The sequence below is a fragment of the Taeniopygia guttata genome, chromosome 3 (assembly GCF_048771995.1).
Source record: "Taeniopygia guttata chromosome 3, bTaeGut7.mat, whole genome shotgun sequence".
Lineage (NCBI taxonomy): Eukaryota > Metazoa > Chordata > Aves > Passeriformes > Estrildidae > Taeniopygia > Taeniopygia guttata.
In genome coordinates this window covers 97,071,562-97,086,904 of record NC_133027.1, presented here as the reverse complement: position 1 = coordinate 97,086,904, position 15,343 = coordinate 97,071,562, and the positions used below count along the sequence as shown (strand labels likewise).

General features: G+C 36.9%; 1 protein-coding gene across 15 annotated transcripts in view; it reads right to left on the bottom strand.

Moving 5' to 3' along the window:
* The window catches only part of CDC42BPA (CDC42 binding protein kinase alpha), a 181,699-nt gene that overhangs the window by 79,277 nt on the left and 87,079 nt on the right, over positions 1-15,343 (bottom strand). The gene's annotated exons all lie outside the window — the stretch shown is intronic.

The window sequence follows — 15,343 nt, the reverse complement described above, 5'->3', positions numbered from 1 at the left end:
GTGAAATGCTCTCAAGTGGAAGATGCATGCTCATACTGGAGCTGGAAAACAACCCCTAGATTTTACAACAGAGCAAAGGCCAATGAAATCCCGAAATAGTTACCAAGCTTTTAGATTTACTGTCTTTCATTGACATTCTTCTCTCACATGCATCTCAGTTGACCATGTACATCTGTCATGCTTCTGCTGACATGACCACTGTACACACCACTGCAGCTCTGCCTGGCCACACTCTGCCTGCCTCATTCGGGTCATGATGCAGATGGAACTACCCTTCTAAGCAGGCAGCATAATAAACACTCTTCATTTTGTAAACTTGACCTTTTTTATGTCTCAGGCTTTTCCTAAGTGTATTGAAACACAGGTAGAGTGTACGTTCCCAGTGTGCAGCTGAGTAGGACAAAAGCCCTCAGTTACCAGAAGAAAATTGTTGTACAACTGGTAAACTAGGTTCAAATGTTGAAATTTCTTTTCAGTTAAGTATAGATATTAGAAACACACATAAAGATACATTTTAAAAATATCTGACATTATTAGATTCTAGTACCATCCTTTTCTATTATATTCAAAACATAAGTTATGACTGTATGAAAACAGGTCTACAAATATTTTCTCAGGGAATGTTTTTAAGATATAAGAACAAACTCCCTGCAAAAAAATTAAGTCTTCACTTTGCTTCATTCCCCAAACAACTTATAAAATGAATGCCCTTGATTGCTTGGCAGACAAATCTCAACATATTCATAAGTTAAAATGTTCACATTGCACCTGAGAGCAAATTTTTTTGTTTGGATTTTGATAGTTTGTTTTATGTTGTTGTTTTTCTTTCCCCCCTACTAAAAGTCGAATTATAGACAAGCTTTGCTGATAATTTACAATAGGAAGAAACAAATTAGAACTACACCGTGAGCAACATTATAGAAGCTATGACATAAAGGTGTCACAGTGTCACACACTCAGTGACAATTAATACAGTAACAATTTTCTGTTTGGAAGAAAAGAACTTCCTGAATTTGTGTTACTCAAAGACAAGCAGGCAGCAGCGCATGCTGAAAACAAACTTTAGACACCTTTCGAATGCTCAGAAATATTTACAAAGTAGAAAGAAAACACTGCAAGAAATCACACTTTCACAACTTTCAACTGAGCATAAAGATTCTTTACAAAGTAAATGAGAAAAAATAAGCAAGTTGATTCTCATAAGACGATTCTCCCACTTGATTTTTGCTGACATTGCATACACCAAAGAATTGCAGCATCCAGATAGATGTGTTTGTTTTGCATTCACCCACCAAAAACATTCCTTAAGCATGCTTCTAAATAAAAACAAACACATGCCATTGAGACTGCTGGAATTATAACTTCAGTTTAAAACACTTTGCAAAAACATGCACCTAAAATCCAGTTCCTCCTAGAAGCTGGACTTAGTTCAAGCTAAACAAAAACATGTGTCACCCTTGAGGCTCCATTTATCCATGTTCTATCATTTAATATATTCCCAAGAGAAATAATAATTACATTAATAACCATCATCATCATCGCAACCGCTCCCATTCAATCTCACAAAACAGCAAGAAAACATAAAAAAATCTCATTGTGTTGTCAACACTGTGCAAAACCAAACCTTCAAACAACACTGAATACACTTGAAGGAACAATGATTTCTTGCAGAGTGGCATTTGTAATGCTCAGTAATAACTTCATAAGAACAATTTTTACAGTTAAGGAAAAAAGAAAAGACCCACTTAATAAATACAAATTCTTTTCAGCTCTTGTAACAGAAGCTATGGACTATGAACAATTGTTCTGAATTCTGAGCTACATTAATAGAAGACAGTTTGAAAGACAAGAATTGCTGGTACCTGCAGAGCAGAGTAGGCTATAAGCAAAGGGAAAGAAAATTATGAGCCCCAGAGGGGAACAAGGAACAGGAGTAATTATTGCCAGTGTAACTGAAGAGTGTGAAGGTGGTGATTATGGGAAAAAATAATGTCTTAAACCCTGCATCCCCACCGAGCCTGCAGCAGTTAGATTGCATTAGAATGATTAGTTTTATTCCAGGTTTTGTTTTGAATGACATTTGTTTACTCTCTTTAGTGATCAGAATTGATCTATCTCCTGTTCTAAAGAGAATATGGTATTCTCCCTTCTCATTCGCTCCACCTTCCCCAGCTTATCCCAGTTTCACCACTGTATGGACTGATTCTTTCTACTTCCATCTCAACTGCATTTTTATTCCTATCTCTCCTTAACTCATTTCAAAAGCTGAGATGTCCAATCTTCCACAGCCTACAAACCCCAAATTTCCTCCCCTTCTATTTCCTTCTTTCTCTCTCACCTTCTTCACTCCAAGTCCTCATCTCCCTGCTTGTTCAAAATTAACTAATTGGTTTTTTTATCCTGTTTCCGTTCTCAGCAGTCACTATTTACTCACAGTCCTGTTCCCACTGGCTTCCTATTCCTGGCATGCTGGACAACTATCCTCGTTCCTTATGTCCAGTTTCTGTCCAATTTGCACAGCAATCTTCTTTGGTACCAAAAGGAAGCGAATTACCAGTAATAGAGACACTCCACACTGTCTCTAGTGTCTATTTATCTGCATCTCCCCAAATTCCTTCAATATTACAGCTCTGAAGCAGAGCAAAGCTACAGCAAAAGACGACTGCAAAGTATTTAGGGATCAAACTCCGCACACAGTTGTTTGGAACTCGTAACAACTGGAATATTGAGGGAAAAATTATAACCAGAAAACATCTAGGTGGAGGGCAGAGGAATAAAAATATATCCATGACTCATGGAGGATTCTCTCCTGAATTTCAAGTCTCCACATCCTACAGCAGATTTTCTCACTGGTTTTGTAATAATTATTTTATTAATTGAATATTTATATAGGAAAAGCAGTCCATGATTCTTGATCTTGTTTCTGGAAAGAGGAACACTTATTGCTTTAGGCAAATACTAAGGAAGGAAAATTCCAGACAAAGTAGCTAAAATTTGGCAAAATTAATGAGTAAATAATGAAAAGTTATATGGCTCAGTGAATAGACCACTGGGCTGAATCTCTGTAGATAAGAGTTACCAGGTAATTGTGGGCAGACCATTTAAACATCACTCAACAAGAACCATGTTGCTCAGTCAAGCAATTAATATCATCTGACTAGAAGGCCGTGGAGCCCAAATACTCCACTAACTCTGTAATTAGTTCACTGCAATAAAAGAAATAGGTCAGCTCACTTAAAATATGAAATACTAATTCACTTTCAAGAAATACAAGCATTTGAAAGGTATTTAATGAGCCAGATTTATAGTGGGAACAAGTATTGAATCGGGACAATTGGCTGACACCACTGTGCTCTCTGGAGAGCCTGAGCCTGACCAAGTCCCAGACAGTTCAGCCCTACTCTGACAGCAGCTTCTGGGGGAAGGAAGCTCAATCTGCAAAGGGTGCAGGTTGTCAGAGCTGGACCTGGCATGAGCCAAGCAACTACAGATTCTTCAAATATGCTCCACACTAAATTAGGGGAACACAGGAACTCAACATACCCAAAGAAACTTCTTTAATATGAGTGATTTAACAGCACCAAAGGAACTAGAAATCTGGAGCAAATAAACTTCTCTAGAAACACATACATCCATTTAAACTTTGACTTCAACAGAGTGTCCAGGAGCAACTTCTGCTTTTCTGAGCTTTGTTGGCCTTGACTGTAGGAGAAAATCAGCACTGCACAGCAGCTTTGCTGCTGTTTTCTGGAGAATGCAGTAGGAATGAACAGTGTATAATACTGAACACTTCACTTGCACTGAAAATTGTGTGAAGGCTAATGAAAAAAAGAAATCTCTAATGAATCCTTCCTTATAATACTTCTTAGTTTAATTTGGGGAGCTGTTCTTCAGATTGGCATGTTTACCCAGATGACTTCACTCACCTCTCTTTAAAACCGTTTACTTTCTTAAGCTGTAATTAAAACCCAAACATTTTACATACTAACTGTGGTAATATAAACAACATTCTGAAATAGGACTACAGCAGATACCTGGATTATTGCCATTTATTTTGATTTCTCTGTTAATGAGCCAGAGTAGAATTTCATTTGTTCAGTAAGACTCAAGAAAAAGTATTCCCTCTGAGACATGCTAAATCCATAGCACATTCCAGCTGTAAAATAAACTAAAAAAGAATTTTTAATACACGTGAACATATTTTTTCCCCTGGATTCATTTCTTATACTAAAGAAAACTTAAGGAATCATGAGGTCTTGCACATTGAAATTTGGACTAGACAACTCCCTGAAGTTCCTTACAACTTGAATTATCAGATCACCTTATGGATTCTAAGCATACAGGTTCCTGAGGTTCATCTATATCATTCTTTGAATCACTGGATCAATGCAATTCTGTCATTTGCAAGACCACATGAAGTTACTCAGGTCTACAGAACAGGAAGCAGCAGATTTAGAAGAATCTTAATTTTGTTTCGAGGGCAGCTTCATGGAGGAGGGGACCAGACAAACAGAATGGAAGATGCATCAAAAATAGAGAGACAAATATTCCAGGAACTGTATCAGAATGACCGAGCAGCAGTCGTATCATACACTACCAAAGACTATGCCAGTGGGTCAACCCACAGGCTTATATCTTCTAAGTTTATGTAATAAAATCCCTAGTGGCATTAAATATTTTGTGACCAGCAGGGATCCCTCTTCTTTGTAGCTGTATAGTTATGATGGAGAACTTACTTGGTTTAGTTTTCATCTGTATTATCATTTTTTCTTTCAGAACATAAATGATCAGACAGAAATGGAGGAAAAAGCAAATCCTTCTCAAGATCAACAAAAGTGACCAAGTAGTGCAAGTGGAAACCTTTTAATATGTCCAACATATCCTCCTTGGAATAGATTTCAGATGCTGATGGACTGTCCTTGCATGCACAGCTGAGCTCTTAAAAAAACAGCAGAACTGAAATGAGAATAAAGGAACTCACACTGTTCTAAATGCACAATGTGAGCTGAGCCTGAATAAAAAAATGGACCTGTCTGAAATCAAAGGAGCAATCTGACAGCTGAGCTACTAGTTTATTTGAGCTCAGTAGATAAAAAAGAGATAATCTGGAGAACAAATTTTTATTTCTAATGCTAACATTAGAAAACCATGGAAATCAATTAATTTGCCTAAACAGATCACATGCCTCAAGACATGCTATTCTTGAATAGCAAGAAACAAAGTGGATAGCTTACATTAAATTATTTTTCTGTGAAAAAATTCACATAAGCAGTATTTTTTATGCTACCAATTCAAATTAAAACACCAGCATTCGAGAAAAATAAATTAGTTTCAGGTGCAACTGCTGGCACAGAGAAGATGATGCTGAAAGCTTATTACCAGTTAAAGATTTCACAGCACATTATTTGCTCATTGTACATGCAAGAGCATTCCCCAAATGTATAAATCAAAAGGTTAAAAGCAGACATCAGTCATTATAATTATTCACTCTTACAACAAGAAATGCCATCCTTTGCCAAGTTACCTACTTTAAGAAAAAACACAACCAAGACTTCCCTGCCAGAATGCCTGGAGTTTTTATCCAAAATTCCTTCAGAATACAGGATTATCCTTAGTCAGGACAGAAGTTTGGCAAACTGCTTACTTCACTCCCTTCTGTTGTTTCAGGCAGACTTTCCCTCCATATACCTCTCTCACAAAGAAATGCTACATCCATGATGAAAAACGAAGACATTTGGTTCTGGCAACACTCCAATGAAATGAGAAATTTTGGTGCCTGTGAAGTTTTTATTAAGGTATTCAGTGATGCTCTACTGACAGTTTGCTTCAGATACACAGAGTGAAACAACTGGTGAACGTCCTCAGGACTGCTGGTCAAATAATGCCTTTTTTCACAGTCAAATGTATGGACATTGATGTCCAGCAGGTCATTTCTATTCTCCATTACAGTGGGCTGGGTTATATCAAAGTCAGCATTGCCATATTCTGCCAACTCCAGTTTATCTGAATTCTGATGAACAGAAGTAGAAATAGGCTCCATCTGGCAGAAAGACCAATGTGCACTGAGCCAAATTAGATTTGGACAGTTGGCAGTTTTTCTTTAGCAATCCCAACAAGATAGCCTGCACAAGATAGCAGCATGAGAAAACTGGAATGTGTTGTACCTCATTAACCGTGCCTCTTATCAAGACTCTACTGTGCCTTCTCCTAAACAGACACTCCTTCATTTTTGGGTGAAATCCAAAAAGCCTGTATTTCGATCGAAACCAAAATAATTTAAATAACTTTGATCTTAGCCTTATTATTTATATAGCACCCAAACCACTGCAGCATGTTTGTATACTAAACAAAACCTGCTTCATATAAAGCTGACAAACTAAAGCTTACCAGCAAATAAGATACAGTAGCCCTGCATACAGTCCCAAAGTCAATAGGAAGAGACAAAGACTGAACACTTCAGAATTTAAACCTTAATAAGAAGAGCAACTACAAGGAGGAAATAAATGATATCATCAACCTTATTTTATAATTTTTTTTCTTAAACAGTCTCTTAACAGTGTAAAAGTCCCTTGTTTTCTCTTTAACTCTTGATAATAAATTATATTGTATGTGCTGTTCCAGGAACACCCAGTAATTCACCTCTGCTAAAAGCATCTCTCTACTCTAAGCAGCAGGAGATTCCTCTAAATCGCGTTACATTCAATGGACAGACTCTCATCAACTAGTTGGAAACAGCAACCCAACCATGACAATAAAGGCTCTAGATCTGTCATATAGTCATTATTTATTGATCAGTGTGGACAATTTTATATTCATACAGACATCCTAACCAAGTTTTATTCTCAGTAATATCACAAAACTAAATGAAAACCACTACAAAAGTCAAGGTTCCATGTACATTTAGTGCAGAACCTACAGAGTCAGATACTTCCAAACTTAGTTCCAGACCACACTTTGTGCCAAAGTGTATTTTCTTTAATCCCTAATCCAGACTGAGCAAGATAATTTCAGTTTTCACTAAAAATAAGATAATTACATTACATTCTTCTTTTACTATGAAGAATCTGCACCACAGACTTGAAGTATATAATGCAAAACAGATTAAATCAAATACTCAGCCACACTGAGTTTTTTGTGTGGTAACACAAGAAGTAATGAATTTAAGTACCAATGAAAGATACTCAGATGAAACATTAGGAAACACTTCCATAATAATGACAATAGGACACTAGAACAAATTGGTTCAGGAAATGTCACCATCTCCATCACTTTTCTTTTAAAACCAGTTAGACAAATGTCTGTCAAGACTTGTTTAGCTAAGTTCCAGCCTGCCTTGAAGCCCAAGGAAAGCACTAGCTGACCTCTCCAAGTCCTCTCCCAGTCCTTTGCTCTACCGTCTTTAATTTCTGCCACTCAGACAAGTATTCTGGACACAACACAGTGTTTACCTTATGGTATCCAATGTTCCTTATGAATTTCAAATGCTAATAAATGAAATAATAACAAGCAACAGGGAATGAGTACATCAGCCAACACATATATATCTTGAGTTTGTTCAGGCACTCATATTCATTCCTGAACACTTGAACAGAGTGTAGTTACTGGCTTATAAATATATGCTCCACCACATCATATTATAATATCCTAGAATTAATTTACCTCAGAAAAATCTCTCCCTTGGGCTTTGTGCATATGTATTTGTTTCCAAGTAATGGATATCTCAAACACAATAACAGTTGCAAACCAAGAATAATTATTTTTAAAAGCTGCTTATATCCATTTTCTTCCTTTTTAAAAAAAAAAAAATTAGTAAAAGTACTCCCCATAGCTACTCTGTCTTCATCTAAAATGCTAATCAGCTGACAGAAGCAGGTATCTATGGAAAAAACCCTCACATGCAGGTTAGGTCCCTCACACAGCATTTTAAAGAGATGTCAGGGAAAAGTCACTTTTGAGTGCCTAGGGATTATTTCTATTGTCTTGACAGCTTTACAGACTAAAACCAGGAACACACTGTGCTGTTTGAAAAGCATTGTAAATTTGGTACCTTACAAGGCTAATTCACGGATTGATTTAAAATGCCAGTGAAATAAAAGAGTGGTAGGCATTATCAGAAAGACAAGTCTTTATGTCAAACAGTCAAGCATGTAAAAGAAAGTCCAATGTCTTCTGAAACCTGTGAAAATTCAAATTAAAAACAGAAGTTAATTGAAAGAGAATGACACAGGAACTGTCAAAAACAAATTGAAAAACCCAGACCCAGGCCTCTCAAAGTGGGTCAAGAATACAGAAGTTTCTAACTTTCCTCAGGATTGACTTGTAGCAGATTTAATGATATTAGACAAAGAAAACTTGCAGGGACCCAAATATAAAATTGAGCACAGAAAGTATTGAACATTTGAATGTTTAATAATGCACTGTTCTTGAACAGAATAGCATTATTGAGTAAAATTTAATGCATGAAAATATGAAAGCCTTGTACCTAATTTCTTTTTGGGCAATTTTAGTAGCTTGTAATAGCTATTCATAATGGCCTCTCCTGCTGCAAAAGATTGAGGTACAAGCAGAGAAGTTTTGAAAGAGGAGGAAACATAAGATGGGAGAAACAAAACAGGAATGTTTTTAACTATTTATTTTTCAGAAACAAAAACTGATTTGGAAAACAAATACTTGGTTTGAAAAGTACAAAATTCAACACAGGAAATAAGTAAAAATTGCTGCTAACTGAATGTAATTTGTAAAAATGAAGGAATAAACACTTGAGAAATGAGGTAAATATTCTTACATGAAACAGGTTGTAAGATAACCACAGCACAATACTGTAAAGCTCTGGGGTTCTGTGCCATTCAGTGACCAAATCAAATCCAGAATTGGTTAATTTGAAAGGACTACTCAAAAAATCCAATGGGAAATAGGTATTGGGAATCTGCTCTGAGTGACCTTGTTCTAAGCAGGAGGGTTAGATCAGCTGAACTAAGGAGGTCAACCTCACCCATCCTGTGATTCTGAAATTATGACTAAAGCTGCCTACTAAATTTTATTACACTAACAACTTTCTGGTTATGTTGTACCAAAGCTCCTCAAACCTAATTCTGAAATGCAGTAACACCAAAGTACTACAGGTTCTAGCAGGCTGAGTATAGGTTGTAGCAGCCTATATACTTCTGACTTCTTGTGGCTCAAGACAGAAAGTATCTTTAGCCTTTTAGCATTAAGAATATGTCTGGTTTTGCACTGGAAACTGCAGTTCATAAAACAAAGAATGGCAAAGTCCCTCACTCTCTCTGCAGGGCTATGACAGGTAAAACCACAAAATTGTCTTGACTGTACCTTGAAATTTAATAACAGGCTTACAAAATTTGTTAAAATTAAAAGTTTCCTTTCCTTGATCTGAAGTCTAACAGAAAGCCCCTATTTATCCTAAAATGCCCAGCAATCAAGGTTAGTCTCTGACATTGCTTACACCGTTAAGATAATCAGTGCTGACAAGATTGGCCTGAAGCCATCAGACACCACTCCATGAGCAGCCCTCCACACCACTGCTCTGTCACACAAGTTTTCTCTGTGTAAAAAGTGTTGGCTATCAGAGAAGACTCATAAAAATGGCTACAGTAGATACATATGTGTGCACATATATATTTAAAACAGCCAGGATCAAAGCAAGGTTTATAGGAAGACTCTTGAGTGGCAAAATATATAAGAAATTTACTGAAGATGCAAACCAGGCACTATCCTGCCTGGACTACTTATTCCAGTGCATGGATTACTTTTCTCACCATGCTTTCATGAGCTAAATTGTTTTGTAAATTTGCAGTAAATATAGGTATGCATTTTTATTATTATGAAAGACTATTCTCAGGAATACACATTCCCTAGAACCGAACACTTCAACACAGGCAGAAGAAAATTATGTATATTAGGGCTGTTTGCTTACAGAGAATTTTTCAGAACCCAACTACTTGAAGGCAGAAAGATTCAAAAGAGGTGTTTCAATTATAGCCTTATGTGACTAGCTAACTGTGCCTACACTGAAAATACTGAAGCAACCTGAAATGAAGGAGCCCGTGGGAAAAACAGGATGGCAGGGAGTAGATTGCTCACAGAGCAAGGGGGGCCCTAAAGTAAAAGAACACAATTAAAAATAGGACATGAACCAGAAGTTGTGCCATGGCAGGCTATGCACTATTCCTGAAGGAAGAGTTGGGTACCTTGAATTTACACAGCACTTAGAAAACAAAACAAAATGTTTCTATCTCCATCTGGTGTTCTTCTACTTTTCTAATAAGCTACAAATACACGCAGCAGAGGACCTGGCTGAGGGCACTCACTATTTTTGCCTCTCTAACCTGCCCAGCTGTCACAATGCTTTTTTTGGACCTGATCACTCTGCTTGTACTTTCACATTCCTCAACAGAAACTCCACACCAACAACATTCATCAAGAAAAACTGCCATTTGAGTCAACATTGGAAAGAATAATGGCCTTCAAGCCCGAAGTTGCATGAATATTGAGAAACAAGTACTTGACAATCAAATAACTATCACAGAAGTGCATTCAAATGTCTTGAGCAGAGTTTGCTCTTTTTTTGAGGCACCCTATTAGATGATACTTTGAAATACTAAAAACCAGACTAGTTTTAGCTGATGGTGGTAGAAGCATGCTCCATTGAGCAGTATTAGGTTTATTTACTTCATATTTCAAAGTAGTTACAATGGAATGCCAAGCAAATTGCTTGAACTCTGTGAACTTCAGTTGACAGAGCTGTTCCTGGGTTGTCAAACTGTATTCTCTTGTATCATTCTGTTTTTTCCCTCCAGAAGATAAGAATAAAAATATTATCGTGACAATTCAAAAAGCAATAAAATAACAGTATATTTGCCATATTTTGCCATGTCAACTTTATTTGAATTCCATTTTGGCTTCTAAGAACTTAAGTAAACAGATTAAGAACTCCACAAGCACTACTACCCTGTAGCATATTCTAAAGATTAAAAAATTAAAGTCTGCTAAGTAAGGCTAATTCATGTCAAAGCTTTTAGATTTCTAATAGTATCATGAGTTACTGGTGGGTAAGGGAGTAGAAAGAGTAAGCTCCTTAAGAATGTTATGCCCATCTGTGAGTGCCATCTGTCAAAGAAATCCTGAAAGAAGAGGCTAACAAGGAATCCAGAATATGCCCAGCTGTTGCACTGTAAATTACTACCTATGCTAAAAAACCTTAGCATGTATTTCTAGGCAGATAAATGTTTTCTTTCCTTTTGATTCTCATTTTAGATATGCAGTCTCTGCTCTTTGCTTTTCAGTACAACCACACACAGTCCCTGAAACAGCTCAGGGCATTGAAAAATTCTGAGAGTAAACCAGACAACATAAACGGAGGACTTGCACTGGTTTTGACAAGAACAGTCAAAAAATATTTTACATATTTTTTTTTTTTTTTTAGATCCACTGCTGATACAAAGAAGGCAATTCACAGAAGAGTGTTCACTCAGAAGGTGTCTGGACAATCTTAAAAAAACTGAATACATATTCTTATATATGTCTTTGTATGTATATCTGTATAAGGCACACCTACATGTATTTTAATCATCAGGGATAACTGTAAATGCCCTGAGCTTAAACAAGCTATTAGTTGCAAACCACTAGAAAATTTCTGGGACTGATCAAGAAACAAACTAACCTGCTGGGTCCATACTGCACCCCACAGCAACTCTTCCTTAGTCTCTTTCTGTCTTCCTCCAGGAATAAATACACAGATATAAATACACTGAGAATTATGGGAGGTGAGGGAAAAGGAGGTCTGTGCAGAAATAAGTTCTGAGGTCACTTAATGCTTTTAATTTTTCCAAAAGAAGGATATACAGTCTTAATATGAGGTTGATCTTATCTCTCGCCCATACATTTATCTGATCAACAATAAAAAACTATTAAAAATGTAGTAAAGGGAGGGGGAGAAACAGAAAAAAGTAGAACATACTTTAAGGACACATAAAATATTCAGGAATAGGGAGCATATTACAAAAATTTAAATGAATTGTTTGTTGTTCCTGAGTTATGTGGCAAACAGAACAAAGATAAGATGCAAACCTGCAAGTAAACCCTGGAGACTAAAAAAAATTAGTTTACAGGAGAAGAAAACCAATGCCACTCCAAGTGAACAAATATCTACATCAAATACTTGCCATAGCTCTTGAAATATGTGAGGAAACACTGCTATATCCTGTATGTTTTACAAGTTTTACTACTCTTCTCCCAGCCTAGTAGGGCTTTAGATTTCATATATTTTTTGAAAGACTGCCGAGCAGAAGAAGTATGTTTCTGAAAACAACACTACTACACAGTCATTTTAATGTGCTGCATGGAACCTTTGCTTTCTTTGTCCTTCTCCCAGTAAAGGTTTATTCAGCAGTTACACAGATACTTGGGATTCTTCTTTTTTTTTTAATGGAAGGCAGTGTTGTCAGACTATCTACCCCTCTCCAAGAAAAAAATGGGAGGTGGGGGAAAAGAACAAAAACAGAAAAAAGTATAGCCTTTCCATATGGGTTTTCTACTTAACTGTGCCCTAAATTAACAGTATAGAGGTTAAGTGCTAATAGGAAAGAAGATTCCTTCCTAATGAGTAAGTAAAAAGTAGAACAGTGAGAAGCAAAGAACCTACTATTCCTGAAATAATAAAACTAAATTTAGGATAATCTCTCTTGCTTCCCTTCAGCTTGAACATGTTCTTCACTATATTGCAACTACACCATCATATTTATTACCTCTTGGTTATAAAACAAAACAAAACCAAAAAAAACCCAACCAAACAAAAAAAACCCACAAACCCAAAAAACAAAACTGTGTTGAAGGAATTCTATTCACAGTTGTTAAATACAGCAGAAGATACTGCTATTGAGCACAAGAAATATAAAGTGACTGTTTTTAGGGAGAGAGGAAAGGAGAGTAAAAGCTCCAATATTTGCAGTGGAAGGAAGAAAATTTGTATTTCACTGGAAATTTAAATTATTTCACATTATTATTCATTCCATGTCAACCACCAACCTGTCCAAATTAGTATAGGCTGAATGAAGGCCTTGCTGGGGTGGAAAGAAAGAGTGAGCTCCTTACAGGAGCGTACACAGGCAAAGCTGTATACTGACAAGAAACCAGCAACCAGCAACCAGGACTGCACCATTTATTCCCTGTGTGCTATTCCACAACCAGGTCAGAAATCACATCAAAACCCTCTCATGAAGTCCTCAGCCAAGTCCTCCAGAGGGGGGACAGCCCACAGGGTGGAAGAACCCAGCAGTGGAAGGAGCTGAAGAGGGACATAAATGGCTTTGAATCTATGACAAAAGCAGAAATTAGGAAACATAAAAATCCTCTCACCTCTGTCATGATGTGATTTTTAAAATTTGCTGAATCACTCAGGACTCCAAAATACTGTTTTAAAGAGTGAAAAGTAAACACTGTGCCATGTTGCCTGCTTCAGAGTTGTGGTGAGAAGGCAGCTCCAAAGCACTGCACCGCAGTGGCCACAGTGGGCACATCCAAACACAACTGGCCTTCCCAAAACCCCAGAGTCATTCCTGTCAGAAACCCTACCCTGACTGCTAAAAGAGGGTACATTGTACACTATTATTTTGCATTAGCTTTTTGTTTGTGTTAAGCTAATTCCATGTGAAATTGTAGAGGTTTGTTTCTGACCATGCCCAGGGCAAAGACTCTCCAGAAGACTCCTGTGCCCAATACTTCTTAAAAGAGGTTTTTTCTTTTATTTTTCTGTTTTGGGACAGGAAAAGGTGTTTTCCTTTTTGACACTAAAATTACATTCAAAATAACAGATTTCTGGCCTATATAACGAGGATTTGGATTTTCATTTTATCAACCTTTTGTCAGAGGTTCTTCTACCCTGTCTGTTTTTCAGAGTGAGAGAATTTGAGTGAGAATTCTGTACAAGTCTGAGGCTCTGATCCTTCATCTGACCATGGGATGCCAAGCATGATGTTACTCAGCCTGGGAATCTTTTCTCCTCACCAAGACCAGCTCCTTGACCCTTCTTTGCTGTAAAGTATAAACAAGAACAGAAGTAGAATGGAAAGGACAGAAAACAGTGAACAGCAGGATGTGAAGATGTGCTTCAAATTCCTAGCCTGCCTGTTGATTATTTAATAACAACCATTTTTTTTTTTTCTGTTTTGCTTTTTTACATTTGATGTTCATACAAAAGCCATTAACTGCAGAAAGGAGGAGTTTGTCAGAGAGAAGTTTTGAGTCTTGAAAGTGCTGGAAAGCAGCACCTTGTGCAGCCAGCAGAAGGGGAGGGTGGTAAGAGTCAGCTGGTGGTCAGGCAAGAGTCAAGTTTGCTGAAGCACCCACGTGAAGCACAAGCCTGCATCTCAGAGAAAACTATGGAAAATGATTCCAGCTTTTTCATTTTTAGTCCTATCACTGAATGCAACAACAGAATTCATATCAAGAAGTTACAATGAGAGAACATATAGCAGGAAACTACACATTTCAGAGTACTGCTGATTTTTTTTGATTAGAGTTTAACGATATGACTGATGTGCTTCAATTACATGTGTTGTATTAAAGACATATTCAAATGGAGAACTGCAGCTACTGAGTGAAAGCTGTGGCTGAATTCACAATTTTAAAAGAAAGTCAGAGAATACTACCCTAGAACAAACAATTATTTAGGAATATTCAAAAGTACAACACACACACCATCCCTCAAGCTCTCAAAAGTCATTCCTATCTTCCTCTTCTTTGTTTCCCTCACCCCCATGCTTATTTTCTGTCTGGTCTCCTCACCATTTAAATTGCTGGTCACTGGGAGGATCAAAGCTGCTATTTTGAGTCACTTAACCTACAGTTAATCTCATTGTTACTTGCCTGTTTAAGTGGAATTAGTTTGCCCTGGTGCACCTAATGGTTAACAAGGACTCTGACAGTCTTTGGCTGCATGTAATGTTACAGAAAGTGCACTTCAGAACTTGCATAATGCACAGCTTTAGCTTGTTTTGCCATTAATTCTGAGAGAATTGAGGGATATGGGACTTAATGAATGATGAATTAATCATTCTTGTCTAGCTGAGACTCAAGCATTGTTTTTCTTTCTGGAAGCCAAATGGTAAACAAAATTTTTAAAGCAAGGAACATCAATTTCTGACTTAAACTAGCAAGTAGACCTGTTGCATCTATAACTGATTTATTAACATGATAAATAGGCAGAGTTAATAAAAAACTTCCTTTGGACACGTGTTATAGTTGATCTGCATCAGGAGAAGTCTGAATACAAAAACTTCTAGTTTTACTTGTTTGAAATTTATTCAGAAGTGTGAAATCAAAGATC